Source organism: Lathyrus oleraceus, chromosome 4, assembly GCF_024323335.1.
Source record: "Lathyrus oleraceus cultivar Zhongwan6 chromosome 4, CAAS_Psat_ZW6_1.0, whole genome shotgun sequence".
NCBI classification, from domain to species: domain Eukaryota; kingdom Viridiplantae; phylum Streptophyta; class Magnoliopsida; order Fabales; family Fabaceae; genus Lathyrus; species Lathyrus oleraceus.
Window position 1 is genome coordinate 235,722,576 of NC_066582.1, and position 18,173 is coordinate 235,740,748.

Here is an 18,173-nt window from a genome sequence, read left to right on the forward strand (position 1 = left end):
TTCCAAAAATGCACATGAATCTTTACCTCTTCAAAAATGCATCTTACCAAAATGAAACATGGCCTTGTGGGTAATGGTTGGAAAGCTCTTGACATGAGGAACAATTGTTATGTTGAACAAAAATCCATTTGGGGTTGGGAAATTAATGAAAATTGATCATAAAGTTCAATGTGCAAAACATGTGTATGTGAATTTTGTCAAAATGGACCAACTTCTAGCCCTTCTGTTTCATTGATTCAAGCCTCAAATGACAAAACCTTCAACATTAAAGTTGTAGATATATTCAATGCAATCAATTTGGACTTATACTTTACATCATTTGGATTTTTGATGAGAAAGTTATGGGCACTTGAAGTTGGACTTTTTCACATTTCAATGACTTTGGTCCAAAGTGACCTATAATGTTTTGTATTATCACATGTGTTTCTTTTAGGATTATGAAAATTTGTTCAACATAACAAATAAGGTAAACATCTTAAACTTTCCGATTCATTTGATTCCACCTCAAAATCATGAAAAATGAGTGAGTTAGGTCCTTGGGAAGTTGACCAAAAATTAGGGTTTCAGTCAAAAGGACCTATAATATATTGAAATGAATGATGACCTTCCAAGCTTTAAATCAATTTTTGATGAACATGAAAGTTGTTCATATGGTTCTTAGGAACATGTTTGATCTTGGGATCATCATCATTTGACAAACACATCAAAGGTTAGGTCTCAGTGGATTTCAAAATAGTCAGATGAATTGACTGATCAACTTTTCAAGTCCAAACTTCAAATCTTGATGAATTGATGATTGCGGATACTCTTATGAGATCAAATATGCATGAAATGATGAATGAAAGAACTTCCCTTGATTGTATTTGATCATGGGTTGAGGTTGCTTCATGAGCAAGGCAAAGTTGATGCATAGTTGAATTAGGGTTTCCTTGGGAAACAATCCTCAAGCCCTTTGGTTTATCTTGATCAAATTGACAAATTGAGATACTTGGGAGGCATATATGATGAATGAGAGCTTTGGGAACCATTTTCATGCTTGCTTTCACTTTCACCTGACCATTCTTTGAGTATAGGGGCCTTCTAGGAGCCTTGGATCTTATGATTGCTCAAGCTACAAAACAAAAGATGTTAGTGACATATTTTTGTGCTTTTGGTTAGTAAACAAAATAAGAAAAGAAATAATATACAATTCAAGCATGCTTGGTGGTCTCAGACCAACTCACACAAGTCCCAACCCAAGGGTAAGGAGCCAAGATGATATGATCCTTGAGGCAAATGCAATGTGCAATGATATGATGCCATGAGGGATCTTAGGATAAAAATTAGGGTCTTACAATAACACTAATAATTATCAAGATACTGACGATAAACAAGCGCTTTTTGGGATGCAACCCATCCATGTTTTACATTTTTTCTTTAAGTAATCTTTAGTTTAGTTATTTCTTTTAAAAATACAATGATGAAAGAAAAATGCCAATGAAAACAAAAGGCATTCTCACTAAGAAAAAATGTAAAGTATCTTGACAATTACCTTATAACACAGCTAACGATCTTTAATTCAGACCTTTACTTCAACTTTGTCAATGTCCAGGAGCATACTCACAATTTTCATGAATGGTTTTCTTAAGATAAGAGGTATTTTTGGGTCTTCTTTGATGCCGATAATGGATAAGTGCATCCCAAATTCCATATTACCTATGGAAACAGGTAATACAACTACACCAATGTTAACTTCTTTCCTGAGTAGATCTTGCTAATTAACTTTACAGGCTTCATCCTGCAATTTTCTTTCTTTTGGTCCTTCTGCTTCTTCTTCTCTGGCTTTGACAATAATTCCCTCATCCACAAGAATACAACAACATTGATCCTTTGAATTGTTCTTCGTTTTTGCATTGAATGTGTTACTTGGGAGATCTAATATATGTTTGGCTAATAGGCTCACTTTTGTTTCAAGTTTTTTAATGAAGCCTTCAATATTTGTGTGAATGGCCATAGATACATGCATAAATTGATTGAATGTATCATCTAACTTTTTTTTGTCTTGTTGTGGAAGTACTTGTGAGTAATGCTGAAAATGTTATCTACTGGTGGGACTAGCCTCGAATCTCCATCCTTGATTAAAGTTATTGCTCAGTGGGAAGTTGTTGTTCTAGTATTACTCATGCCTTTGGTTTCCTACATAGCTTACTTATTTATTAGTATGGATAAAATCTGGTTGGATGGTATCCACCGTAGAGTTCACAAGATGCAATCTTCCTTTGTTGAGGTACTTCATGTATCTCTTAAAGTTGGTGTGGTAGCTTTGACACTTTCTTAGTTAATTCATCCACTATATGGGTCAACGACTTGTTCTAAGCAAGAATAACATCACTGACATTCAGCTTCATGATACCATTCTTCCTTTGGGAGTGGTTTTTGTTATGTTGTCTTTGATTATCAATGAGTTCCATTTTCTCAATGATTATTGTTGTATCTTCCTCACTTTTGGACATGGGAGAACCCCTATCAGTAACATCTAGGAACAAATTTTGGTTGTTATTGGACACCATTTGTGAAGATGTGTATCTACGTGAGTTCGTAAAAACCGTGTGTCACACCTCAATTTTGTCTGGGTATTTTAAATTCATCTGATACATGTTCATTTGTCAAGTTTTGTATTTTTCAGCCATATGCATTTTTATCATCAAATAGTCACTTTAATCATGCATATATGCATTATAGTAAAAAAAGTCAACATAAAGTCAATATTTTACATGTTAAAGAAATTGACTAAAATTGCATTTTTTTCATTATGCATTTTGAAAAATAAATAAATTTATGATCGTTTGATTTATCATCAAAATATCCATTTGAATTTTATTAATCATTTTCATGCATCATAAAATAAAAATCAATGTTTCAAGAAGGTCCAAAATATCTCTCACTTATTACGTCATTATTTCATGCATATATTACATCATTATTTCATACACATATTACATTGTTATCAACTATTCAATTAAATAAGTTTCTATAAGACACTCACACTTTTTGTATAATTCATAAACTATCCTTTCCAGAGGCTATAAATAAACCTCATTTCATTCATAAATTACACCACTAATCATTCACAAAAACTAAGCCAAAACTCTCTTTATTTTTCTCTTCATTTTCTTTCAAGTCATTTCTTTCTTCTTATTGAATAAGTAGACTCTTATGCTTGTTCTTTATTTAATTCTATTGCATTTTTACTATTACTTTATTTATTTAGTACCTTAATCATCACCAGTTTGCATGGAAACTAATTGATTTTAAATCAAGAGTTGAAAAGTGTTCTTGAACCTCCATAAATAAAAGGGATTTGTTGTTGATTAAATGAATCTTATGCTTGTTCTTTATTTAATTATATTGTACTTTTACTCTTGCTTTATTTATTTAATACCTTAATCATCATCACTTTACATGGAAACTCAATTGATTTTAAATCAAGAGTTGAAAAATGTTCTTGAACCTCCATAAGAAAAAGTGATTTATTTTTGTTTAAATGACTCTTATGTTTGTTCTTTATTTAGTTCAATTGTATTTTTACTTTTACTTTATTTATTTAGTAGCTTAATAATCACCATTTTGTATGGAAACTCAATTGATTTCAAAATCAAGAGATTAAAGTGTTCTTGAACCTCCATGAACAAAAAGGGCCAAATGAAAATTGATGCTTGTTTTACATAAATAATTTATTCAATAACCTCCCAACATCATCCCGAGCATGAATCTGTAGTTCATTTGTCATGAGGGTGGATAAAATGGCCAAATTAAGCAAATATATGTTGCTGCATTTTTGTTTATTTTCGAAATTTTTTGTTGTTTATTTGCTGATTTTAAATATATCATTGTGTTTGTGAGATTGAGTAGATAAATTTTCATTATTTATTTAATTAATTCCATGAACAATTGAGAAAGTTATGGTGTTTTTACGTTTTCGTTGTAACAATTTTCTTTCATTTTTGTTGCTACGGAAATAATAATCAAATGTGGGGTTGAGGAAGATGTAGTTTTCCCACACCCCTTGATTGCTCAACACACCCATGTGAGATCCTCCTTTGGGTCTAGAGCATTTTTCTAGCTACACTCCTAATTTTCAGCCTATTTTTGTCTTTTGTATATGTTTTTTATTTTTTATTTTCTTATCATTACTTTATTTATTTATTTTCTTTCTTTTATTTCCTTTAATTTTATTTTATAATTATTTTACCTCTTGTATTGGTAATGTGTCCCCTCCCTTTAATTATTTCTTTTACCTTTTTTATTGCTTTATTTTTTAGTTTATTTTATTATATTTTTAGTTGATGCATAATTGTTAATCCAAAATGACCATTAAAAATAATCTTTCAAAAATAATAAGATAAAAGGTGTTTGATCAACATCAAGTACATTTTTTAAAATCTAACTAATCTTTTTTCTTTAATAACCACCTCATATCATTTCAAACCATTTCACAAACCATTTTCACTAATACGATAAAACACTCTATCAACATCGAGTTTCTCTTCCGCTTTCTCAACTTGTTAAACTTTTTTCCTAACAAATTTGAAAGAAATGGGTACTTGGAGTCTCGCATTCCTTGAATCTTCTAATGAATGCTCTCGAGGCACGCGTCTTGGGTTAGCCGCTCATTCACTCTTTCACTTTTAAAACACTTAACCTAATTACTTGGACGAAAAGAGGGGTCATTGATGTCTAGCATTCCGGGGGAACCTTTGAACAATCTTTTGAATGTTCATTATCCATCAAACAATTTTATGAATACATTGAATGAAAAAGGTATTGTTGGAGTCTAGCATTCCGACAATACCCTGATTTGTTGGTTCCAAGGCTCGCGTCTTGTTCTTACCAATATTTGGCATTCACCTAAAAATCATACAACACATCAACTTTAACTTATTCTCTCACCCCTGTGCTATCGAAAACCTTTCATAATAGGACATTTGTCTAATCCCTTCTAACGCATACAAACTTGCACTTAAGCCTCCGCCGCGAGTAAGCAAATCATATTTTACAGGTATAATGCGATCTAGACATGTGCTCACCATAACACAACTTTAAAAAAACCTCTTTCTTGCCCCCGTGCAATCAACAACTCCTTTTGCAAGAGAACATTTGTCTAATCCTTTCTAAACGCGTATATAACAAGCACTTAAGCCTCCCATGCACGAGCATATAGCTAAATGTTTAAACTGCTAGAATACAATCAAACAAGATCCCTTCTACCGCAAAACTAACAAACACTAAGTCTCTCGTCCGCACGAAGACAAGCCAATGTTTAATCGTTAGAATGTAACCTAAACATTCGTCCTCTAAAATCAATCAACCAACACTCTTGGCTACCAAGAACTACGTAACTTTGAGTTCTCCATCGCACCTGGAGATACGTAGGAGCGAGATTCACGTCTCGTCAAGCATTATAACAAAAAACACCAAAAATATCTTTTGTCTTGCCCCAAACTACGAATGCTCTGATTTCCTAATTGCACTATAAGGATACGTAGGCACGAGATTGCTAGATCTTGGCGAGTGCACTAATAAAAAACCTTCATTTTTGCAAGTATAGAGTGAAACTTAAGAGAGAGAGAGAGAGAGAGAGAGAGAGAGAGAGAGAGAGAGAGAGAGAGAGAGATGTGGGGATTAGGTTTTCTGGATTTTTCTTGTTTTAAGCAAAGATTATTTCTTTTTAATTTTTCCAGAATTAAGTTATGTAACTTAGAATGAGAATTGCAAGAAAGATTAAAAGGCAGTAAAGTAAATAACATAAGGATATGTCCTAGTTCCCCTTATTAACCAAGGGTACATCTAGTTTCTTCACACCTTGAAGGATTTTCCACTATGTTAGATCTTCGTACAAGCCTTTCACTAAGACCTATTTTTAAATCTTCTAACATAAACGCCAAACTTATGGTGGACTTTGAATTTCCACAAATTAAATGAACTTTTCCATAAACACCAAACACTATGGTGGGATTTGAATTACACCAATCCAAAGAACTTTTCATAACAAACAACTTATCACCACAAACTTGGTGATTAAGTTACAAGACAAGCACTTTAAATCGTCTTGAATAAAGTTGATTTTGAATTGATTCCAAGTATGGAAAATTTCTTCTTCTCTTTATCAAAATTACAATCCAAACTAACATACATTAACTGCTCAAAATAAGGTATTAAACTTTTGAATGATTTAAAAATTATGCACAAAGTTTCATCACTTAAAGATTTTTAAACACTTAAAAATTATGAAAAGATTTATGAAAGAGGTCAAATCTGAATTTTCGAAGTGTACATCTTATATACATCATGAACCATTATTATGAAAAGATGTACAAATTTGAAAAATATTCCATGAAGCATTGCAATGTGTTAGAAACATTTTGAAAATGAAAAAATGCATTATTTTAGATTGATATTCGAATACCATAATATGGTAATCGAATACCAATTCAAAAATGTTTAAAAATTCAAAATTTTAAAACTAGTATTCATATACCATATGTGGTATTCGAATACCACTCTTTTAAAAGTGAACAAATTGCAATTTTTCAACTAATATTCGGATACCATATAGGGTATTCGAATACCATCAACACTGGTATTCAGCCACCACATATGGTATTTGAATACCATTACTCAAATTTTGCTTTTGTTTGAGCAATAATTGACTACCATAATATGGTACTCAAATACCATCAGGAATTTTGCTAAAAATTAACTTTTTAATGAATTTTTCATGCATGTGAATGCAAATTATTTAGGAAGCTTATAGATTAAGTTTGGCACATATTTTTTTAGCATTCAATGTGATATAATGTGAATTGTAATGTTCCTTTAATTATGATAATTTACTTGGTTCTTCACTTGGATAAGCTTTGTCGTTATCAGAACCAAACTAAGATAGATGATGAACATCTTCTTCATAGTTCTCATTTAACTTTTTCAGAAATTCCTTTATGTTCTAGCGAGATGAAATAAACGTCTAGGACTATTGTAGCATTGTGTGCCACCATTGTTATTTCCACAATTATTGTTGTTGTCTACTTCAGCCATGGTTCTATATTTTGAAACAGAAGACTCTTCTAGATATAGCCTTTATATGTTAATGGATTAGTGATTATAAAAAATTTATACAAATATTAAAAGGTATGAACATATAGAAAAAATACTTAAAATAATAAAAACTAAGTGGTGTATTTTAAAACTAGCACCAATCTCCGACATCGGAGCCATTTTTTTGTGAGTACAAAAGTAAGTTATATAATTATCATATTCATAGAAACTCGTAGTTTCTAAGACTCTTCGATATTTTTTAAGATTATAAGTAGAGAAAGATTTTATATTTTTTTATGCGTGAAAGTAAATGATAGAAAATAAATTATAGAAAGTAAAATGGAGATTTCGGCATAACAATAAGAAAATTTGCTAGGGGTAGATTTCTTCATTACATATTTATCATGTATAATCATAGCTCAGTAATATACTTCTTTACTCAGTTATTAGTACTACCCCATGTTTCTCTAATTTGTATCTCCTGTCAGTGTCAGTGTCGTGAGACCAGTGCATTACCTAATAATGGATATCTTGGTCTATTAACTAGCATAACACATTAAGTTAAAATTGTTAGACTTCACATAGATCCTACTAAGTATGTATGGATATTGAACATAACTCTATGTATAGGCATTAGTATCCAATAGATGATAATCTTTGATCTATTAATGACGAACACTTTTTAAATGCCAAGTCACACCATGAAAATAAGTTTTAGGTAGCAAATCTAAAACAAACATTAAAATTAAAGATTCATCAATCTTAAATCTTGAGTAGACTTACATAAAACACCATGATCTATATAATACAAGAATATAATAACTACATCTAACCCCCAATAAAGAGAGTTTTAGCTACACTTGATAATTGTAGTTGTGTCGGTAAACCCGTGAAGACCAGTTTGGAAGTATAATTTCCTTGTCACTTGAGCACTGCTTACGCCTTTAATTTCCCTTTCTTATTCTCCTTTTTAGACCAAGGTAAACCTACTCCAATCATGTACTATCTAACTGAAGGAGAAGGGCGATCCAAAACGCAGCGGAATTTAAAATTTCTCCTTTAATGATCCTTACGAATGGGCATGATCAGTGATAGAATCGTTACCTCTTGTGGCGATCGTAACCTTTGATGCAAATCTACGGAGCGATCACGAACGTTGAACAATGACAACACCTCTACTCAGTCCACACGAACAGATTCCTTCAATCTCAGTGCTAGCTGCTACGAATGAAGGCTTTGAGTGTGAGAAAGAGAAACGAAATTGCAACTGTTCAAATGCTTCTACACAAGGGTTCTATTTATAGAACCACTTGTGTGGGCTGCAAGCTAAAAAGCCCACTCAAGTGTATATGGCCCATATCTTATAATATGCCAAAATCACTTAAGCGCGTGGTACCTTACCATACTTCGTATTCTACTTAAGTACACCGTACCTTACGATGTTCTACAATTCACTTAAGGGCACCGTACATTACGGTATTCCTTAATTACTCTATCTCTCATCAATCCGTCCTTTGTATGTGACCCTATAGGTTTTCGCGGCATTGACAATTATATTAAATCACGTATTTAACATAATAAACAGTGAGCGGTATCTAGCAACACATCACTGCTACCCAAGACACGAAAATGTCATGTGATCTGACAAATCCTTCTATGATAATAATTATGTGTATAATTACCCTTTTGCCCTTATGTCTATATTGAACACAAGGCATAGACCGTGTCATCCTTGTCCAGTTCAATATTAGGCCCATAGACATTTATCCTGTTACGCAGGATGGGCAAATTCCATCTAGGTCACTCATGTCCCTTAGCATGCTTCGTGGAGTACCCATCAACTGTCTTTATGGTCATCCAGTTATGGACAACGTTTGATCAGCAATAAGGCACTCGACTCTACATCTAGGGTCCATAGTGGTTTCAGGTCGAAGGGTGGTATACACCATTATCACCATCAGAATAACTTATGACACTTTGCATAACATTCTATATAGTATTCTCATAGCGGGTCAATCCAGTATAAATATTACTCTTAATATTCATACCTATGTTTAAGACTTGATAACTCCTTATCCATGATCCATGAGATATGATCATCAGTCTATATACATAATAGTCTTAATGCTTTAATGTTATCCCACTTCACAATAAATCTCGACTACGGATACTTTAAGAATAGTGTCCTTATGTTTAATGTGATCTCATGATTAAGTCACACTTGATACATTAAACGGACTATCTATTCTAGGGACTTTATTAAACAAACATAATAAAGAAAAAGCCTTTTTATTAGTAATAAATAATTTTATACAAGTACCAAAAGTATTGGCCTCTAGGGCTTACACCAACAATCTCCCACTAGCACTAGAGCCAATCAGGCATACCCCTAATGCCCATAGATCTAGTATGGCCATCATGCTTCTGCTGCGCAAGAGGCTTTGTCAGTGGGTCAGCAATATTGTCAAGTGTTGTTACTCTGCATATTTTCACATCTCCTCTATCTATTATCTCTCGAATGAGGTGATAACGCCTAAGTATGTGTTTGGATCGTTGGTGAGATCTAGGCTCCTTAGCTTGTGCGATAGCACCATTGTTATCACAATAGAGACCAATGGGATCCACAATGTTAGGAACTATGCCAAGTTCACTAATGAACTTTTTGATCCAAACAGCTTCCTTTGCTGCACTTGAGGCAGCAATATACTCGGCCTCAGTTGTAGAATCAACAACTGTATCTTGCTTTGAACTTTTCCAGCTCACAGTGCCACCGTTTAAGCAAAACACATAACTAGATTGCAATCTAAAGTCATCCTTATTTGTCTGGAAGCTAGCATCGGTGTATCCAATTACAGCCAACTCTTCCTAACCTCCATATATCAAGAATGAGTCCTTAGTCCTTCTCAAATACTTAAGGATATTCTTGACAGCTACCCAATGAGCATCACCAGGATCAGATTGGTACCTACTCGTTGCACTTAAAGCATACGAGACATCTGGCCGAGTACATAACATGGAATACATGATAGATCCTATTGCAGATGCATATGGAATCTTATTCATGCGATCCCTTTCTTCTTTAGTTGAAGGGGATTGTGTTTTTGATAGATACAAGCCATGTTGCATAGGTATGAATCCTTTCTTGGAATCATGCATATTAAAGCGTCTCAACACTTTATCTATGTACGTACTCTGACTTAGGCCAAGCAGTTTTTGTGATCTATCTCTATAGATTCGGATTCCTAATATATAGGCTGCTTCACCTAGGTCCTTCATAGAAAAGCATTTCCCCAACCAAGACTTTACTTGTTGCAGGGTAGGGACATCGTTTCCAATGAGTAATATGTCATCTACATATAATACCAGGAAAATGATCATGCTCCCACTAACCTTCTTGTAGACACAAGGCTCATCTTCGTTCTTGATGAATCCATATTGTTTTACCGTTTCATCAAAACGAAGATTCCAGCTTCTGGAAGCTTGCTTCAATCCATAGATTGATCTTTGTAACTTACATATCTTTTGGGCTTCTTCTGGTATGTCAAATCCTTCAGGCTGTGTCATGTACACATCCTCAAGAAGATTCCCATTAAGGAAAGTAGTTTTGACATCCATCTGCCATATTTCATAATCATGATATGCAGCGATAGCAAGTATAATCCGAACAGATTTAAGCATTGCAACTGGTGAAAAGGTTTTATCATAGTCAACCCCATGAATTTGTTTATATCCTTTTGCAAGCAGTCTTGCCTTATAGGTATGTACCTTACCATCCATGTCAGTCTTCTTTTTGAAGACCCACTTGCATCCTATAGGGTTAACTCCTACAGGAGGCTCTACCAAGGTCCAAACTTGGTTTGTGTACATGGAATCCATTTCAGATTTCATGGCTTCTAGCCACTTCTCAGACTCGGGACCAGTTATGGCCTCTTGGTAGGTCACAGGCTCATCTTGATCCATGAGTAATACATCCCCTTGATCAGTTATGAGATATCCATATCTCTCAGGTATGTGACGTATCCTGCTTGACCTACGCTGGTCTTGTTCTACTTGAGCAGGTTGCTCTTCCACAACTACTTGTGTTTCCTGCTCTAATTCCTCCATAGGTGTATCAATGCTTTGTGATTCTTGAATTTCTTCAAGATCTACTTTCCTCCCACTGATTCCTTTGGAAATAAAATCCTTTTTTAGGAAAACTCCAATTCGAGCGACAAACACTTTGCCATCAGAAGGATTATAGAAGTAATACCCTCTTGTTTCTTTAGGATACCCCACAAATAAGCATTTATCAGATTTGGGCTCAAGCTTTGTTGAAATTTGTCGTTTCACATAAACTTCACAACCCCAAATCTTCATGTAAGACATATGTGGTTTCTTACCACTCCATATCTCATATGGTGTCTTCTCAACCCTTTTGGATGGAACACGGTTAAGTGTGTAAGCTGCTGTCAATAGTGCATGTCCCCAAAAGGAGTTTGGAAGATCGGCGTGACTCATCATGGATCGGACCATGTCTAACAGGGTTCGATTTCTTTTCTCAGATACACCATTCCATTGGGGTGTTCCAGGAGGAGTAAGTTGGGATATGATCCCACACTCTTTCAGATGGTCATCAAACTCTAGGCTTAAATACTCACCACCTCGATCTGATCGAAGAGTTTTAATATTCTTACCTAGTTGGTTTTGTACTTCATTCTTGAATTCCTTGAACTTTTCAAAGGACTCTGATTTGTGTTTCATTAAATACACATAACCATATCTACTGAAATCATCAGTAAATGTGATGAAATACTGAAAACCTCCTCTGGCTGGTATGTTCAGTGGTCCACATACATTAGTATGTATGAGGGCCAAAAGATCATTAGCTCTTTCACCTTTTCCTGTGAATGGAGACTTTATCATCTTTCCAATTAAACAAGATCTGCATGTCTCATATGATTCATAATCAAAAGAGTCCAAGAGTCCATCTTTATGGAGTTTGGAAATGTGTTTCTCATTTATATGGCCTAATCGACAATGCCAAAGGTAAGTTGGATTTAACTCATTAGGTTTCATCCTTTTAGTATTAATGTTATAAATAGGCATTTCAAGATGAAGGACATATAGTCCATTGTTCATTTGTGCAGTAGCATAGATTATATCATTCAAATAAATTGAGCAACAATTGTTCTTTATTATAAATGAAAAACCAAACTTGTCCAAACAAGAAACGGAAATAATATTCCTGCTAATTGCAGGTACATAATAACAGTTCTCTAACTGAATTATCAAACCACTAGGTAAAGTCAATACATAAGTTCCTACGGCTAAAGCAGCAACCTTTGCTCCATTGCCAACTCGTAGGTCGACTTCACCTTTTGCCAAATCTCTACTCCTTTTTAGTCCCTGCACATTGGTACAAATGTGAGAACCGCATCCAGTATCTAATACCCATGATGCAGAAGTAGATAAATTAATTTCAATAACAAAAATACCTGAAGTTGAAGTCTCTACTCCATTCTTCTTATCTTCCAGGTACTTTGGGCAGTTTCTCTTCCAGTGTCCAGTCTTACCGCAATGGAAGCAGGTTCCTTTTTTTGCTATGCCTCCACTAGGCTTCAAAGCAGCAACAGTGGGTTTGGGTTTGGCAACTTCCTTGCCTTTCCCTTTATCACCCTGCTTGGTGGGCCTTTTGTTCTGTCTCTTTCCATTTCCGATCATCAGAATGGACTTCCCTTTTGACTTCAGATTCTGCTCAGCAGTTCTTAACATGGCTAGCATTTCAGGAAGAGATTTGTCCATATCATTCATATTGAAATTTAGGACAAATTGACTGAATCTATCTTGCAACGACTGCAAGATCAAATCAGTCACAAGTTCCTTTCCGAGGGGAAAACCCAACCTCTCAAGGTTTTCCACATACCCAATCATCTTGAGCACATGGGGACCTACAGGGGCTCCCTCAGCTAACTTGCCTTGAAAAAGGGCTTTTGAAACTTCAAACCTTTCATGCCTTGCTTGCTCTTGATAGAGCATCTTGAGGTGTTCAATCATATCGAACGCTGCCATGTTCTCATGTTACTTTTGCAACTTTGAGTTCATGGTAGCTAGCATGAGACAAGCAGTTTCATTGGCATCTTTGACATGCTTCTTATAAGCATCTCTTTCTGCCTTAGGTGCAGAACTAGGAGGGTCCTCTTCAGGAACAGGTTTCTCCAAGACATACAGCTTTCTATCATGTTTGAGGACAATCCTCAAATTTCGGTGCCAATCCAGAAAATTTGTCCCAGACAATTTTTCCTTGTCAAGGATTGATCGTAAAATGTTGTTAAAGGTGTTTGTTGTCATGGTAATCTACATGAAAATAATGAAAATATAAGTATCAATAACATATTTAATTAGGCCTTTAATTAAATATGCTCCCACTATTTTACTCAAAACAAATGACCCTCACCATTTGATTCAGAAAATCCCGTTGGAAGATTTTCTAGTGGGTCGAGATCCATATTTCACTTCGTTCTAAGTCTGCGTAGGCCGATTACACAAAACTAGGTTATTTAGGTAGGAACTCCTTCCAATTGTATCTAATACAACTCTCGAAAATTTCAGTTGGGTGAATAACTCCTTATTCCAATCCATCATATGGATCATTCCCAACTCTTGCTTCTAAACATATATAATCTTATTATATTTGTTTAGTTAAGTTTGACCCATTGTTTTAGCAATTTGATATTACAATTATCCCATCGCACCTTACTAATATAGAACATGCACCTCGCGTAGGCGAAACCTACATTATCTGATACTAGTCTTGATGAGTGCTAAAACTTGGAAAGCATAAACTTAATAATTAATTTTTGAGGGAATTGCAATTATTCTGATCTCACCGGCTTATTTATCATATAAATCGTCTCTCACATGCATCAACATACATACATAATGAAACAGTTATGGCCCCTAGCGCAATTGTTCTCCCAAGCCAATGAGAGAACCTAAGTTAACCTAATAACGATCTAAGCTTCTCCAAGCAAGATCTTCAAGGTTGTCCTCCTTTGATATTGAATTCTTCTCTTTCTTCATAACATTACATTACATAAAAGAAACTCGTTTTACATACGAGGGAGTGAGATGAGAAAAGAAGTTACATTAAGAGATTAAAAGAGAGGCACGACACGCATGTCGTATTTTAAAACCCAAAACAAAATAAAGGAAAACTAAGGCCATAACCGATCACCACAAGACAATAATAATAAACACATTATTATTATTATTATTATTAATTTTAATTCTTTTAAATAATAAAAACCAAATTAAATTTCAGCGACCGATCACACTACGCAGAGTTGACGGGGGGTCCGCTGCCCGGTCAGCGGACGGTGGTTCCGCTGACCGTTCAACGGACGGGGGTCAAGGGGGCAGCGCCCCTGGCCGAAAATTTTAATGAACAATTCATTTGAAATCAACATCGTTTTCGCATCAACACTTGATACTTTAAAGCACAACTTTTTCGCAGTCACAACCCTAATCACATAACTCTTTGACAACACAACCCTTGTGCCGTCATTAACCCTAATGCATAATTCTTTGACAACACAACCCTTGTGCCGTCATTAACCCTAATGCATAATTCTTTGACAACACAACCCCTGTGCCGTCATTAACCCTAATGCATAATTCTTTGACAACACAACCCTTGTGCCGTCATTAACCTTAATGCACCAATTTCAGACCGTCAAACATATCTCGATTGTTGATTCAGTATGATTGATCAATACGTCATTGCTTCACCATAGTAATGTCGGATCAAGAAGCAAATGACCATTGATCGCTCAAAGGAAAACAACCATTGAGTGTTTGAATGAACGAAACAGAAACAGTATATCATATATACCGTATTTTGCATCATGATTACTTATATCATATATAACTTGATCGATCTTAATTTAATTACTCGTTTATTCTTTGATTCATTCTGTCTTTTAATCGTATTAATACAGAAAATACATAAAATAAACAGCTATCAGATGCATGGTTTCGTAAGTGGCTCTGATACCACTGAAGGAGAAGGGCGATCCAAAACGCAGCGGAATTTAAAATTTCTCCTTTAATGATCCTTACGAATGGGCATGATCAGTGATAGAATCGTTACCTCTTGTGGCGATCGTAACCTTTGATGCAGATCTACGAAGCGTTCACGAACGTTGAACGATGACAACGCCTCTACTCAGTCCACACAAACGGATTCCTTCAATCTCAGTGCTAGCTGCTACGAATGAAGGCTTTGAGTGAGAGAGAGAGAGAGAGAGAGAAACGAAATTGCAACTATTCTAATGCTTCTACACAAGGGTTCTATTTATAGAACCACTTGTGTGGGCTGCAAGCTAAAAAGCCCACTCAAGTGTATATGGCCCATATCTTATAATATGCCAAAATCACTTAAGCGCGTGTTACCTTACCATATTTCGTATTCTACTTAAGTACACCGTACCTTACGATGTTCTACAATTCACTTAAGGGCACCGTACATTACGGTATTCCTTAATTACTCTATCTCTCATCAATCCGTCCTTTGTGTGTGACCCTATAGGTTTTCGCGGCATTGACAATTATATTAAATCACGTATTTAACATAATAAACAGTGAACGGTATCTAGCAACACATCACTGCTACCCAAGACACGAAAATGTCATGTGATCTGACAAATCCTTCTGTGATAATAATTATGTGTATAATTACCCTTTTGCCCTTATGTCTATATTGAACACAAGGCATAGACCGTGTCATCCTTGTCCAGTTCAATATTGGGCCCATAGACATTTATCCTGTTACGCAGGATGGGCAAATTCCATCTAGGTCACTCATGTCCCTTAGCATGCTTCGTGGAGTACCCATCAACTGTCTTTATGGTCATCCAGTTACGGACAACGTTTGATCAACAATAAGGCACTCGACTCTACATTTAGGGTCCATAGTGGTTTCAGGTCGAAGGGTGGTATACACCATTATCACCATGAGAATAACTTATGACACTTTGCATAACATTCTATATAGTATTCTCATAGCGGGTCAATCCAGTATAAATATTACTCTTAATATTCATACCTATGTTTAAGACTTGATAACTCCTTATCCATGATCCATGAGATGTGATCATCAGTCTATATACATAATAGTCTTAATGCTTTAATGTTATCCCACTTCACAATAAAGCTCGACTACGGATACTTTAAGAATAGTGTCCTTATGTTTAATGTGATCTCATGATTAAGTCACACTTGATACATTAAACGGACTATCTATTCTAGGGACTTTATTAAACAAACATAATAAAGAAAAAGCCTTTTATTATTAATAAATAATTCGATACAAGTACCAAAATTATTGGCCTCTAGGGCTTACACCAACACTAACTCCACTGAAACTCTCTTTGAAAGGAAATCAAGACCCATATTTATAGATGCAGATTCATGGCCATCGCTAGGCGTACAACCCATATGCGCCTAGCGAGCATGCTTTCTTATAGGTTAATATATTCTATCTATCTAACAAGTGACCCTAGCCTCCTTTCTTTACTGGGTGCACTGGCCTTTCACTTAGCGCACAAACCCTTTCTTCACCATGGAGTACTTTAGCGTTGAAGTCCCATTTATTTTCTTGAGTTCATTAGCCATGCCTATGATCATGGGCTAGAGAGCCTTGCTTTGAAGGTAGTTTCTCTTGATTGGTCTTTTTGTGATGAATTATAGTTTTCTAGTCCTTTTTATCTATTTTTAGCTAATACATGCTAGAAATGTCGAAACATGTATTCTATCACTTTTTATATACAAATTGAGGTTTTTTATATTGATATCTTGTAAAATAAGTTAATAAGTGTCTATATATTTTATGTAAAATTTGGAACTTATCATAAACCTATTAGGACAAAGGCTAGTCCTCTAGCGCAAGACGTGTTTTTACCCCAAAGAGCATTTTTTGTAAGGTAAAACTTGTGACATTCCACTTTTTCTAACTGCTTCACGCAACCTTCTTACAATATATACCTATCCAATTTTAAGATAAATATGATTAAAAATAACATTCATGACTAATTGGTCTATATGTTTATTTGTAGAAAATTGAACTAGGAATTTAAAGGAATACATGGCATGCACTACTAAAGAAACACATTTAACATTGGGCGCGAAATGCATTTAACCTCGGCTACAGAGACGAGGTAACGAATATCGTCATGAAAAGTACACACTTTACCTCTTGGTTTTAAAAAACTGACGGGTAAGTGAAAAGGTCATGGGTTTAATCCCCAGGATACCATTTTGGAATTATGAAATGGGGAAAACACATGTCCCTTCGGTTTTGTAATTTCACCGACAGGTATACCACATTTTCACCTTATTTATCTCATAAAACCGATGGATAAAATAAGTTTGAGTTTATTAAATCTAATGCGGATTGCTTATTTCACTAAACCATATACTGAACATATAACTTCTCAAAATTAGTTTGGAAAATAATTATATGAACAATTGTGTTATATTTGAAGATCAACTAACATTGATTAGTGATTTTGAAGCACCCTGAAACTCCTTATTCATCTCACATTATTTTATGTTTAAAATCTCTCCAATGTTTCAAGTTATTTATTAAACACTTCCTTTTCTACTAATTCATTCTTGAAAGCATAACACTTGATGCTTTAAAAAATGAACAAATATGGAAGATAGTTGAACAAAAATTAGAAGTATTGGAGAGATTTCAATAATAAAATAACATGAGATGAATGATGAGTTGCAAAATGCTAGAAAATCATTAATCTGTGTAAGATAAGTTACAAATACAACACAATTTTACATATGATTATTTCCAAAATCAATTTACTAGGTTACATGTTCAAAAATGGGTTATTGAAACAAACAATCGACATTAGATATAATAAATTCAACTCAACGTAACAAGATGGGAACTGTGCAAAGAATCACAAAAAACATAATCTAAATATCAATATAAAAAACAACAAGAAAACACCAACAACATCAACAACAATATCAAGAATAAAAGTGAAAATAAACAACAACAATATCAATAACAACAATGCCAATAAACAACCTCATTAACAACAACA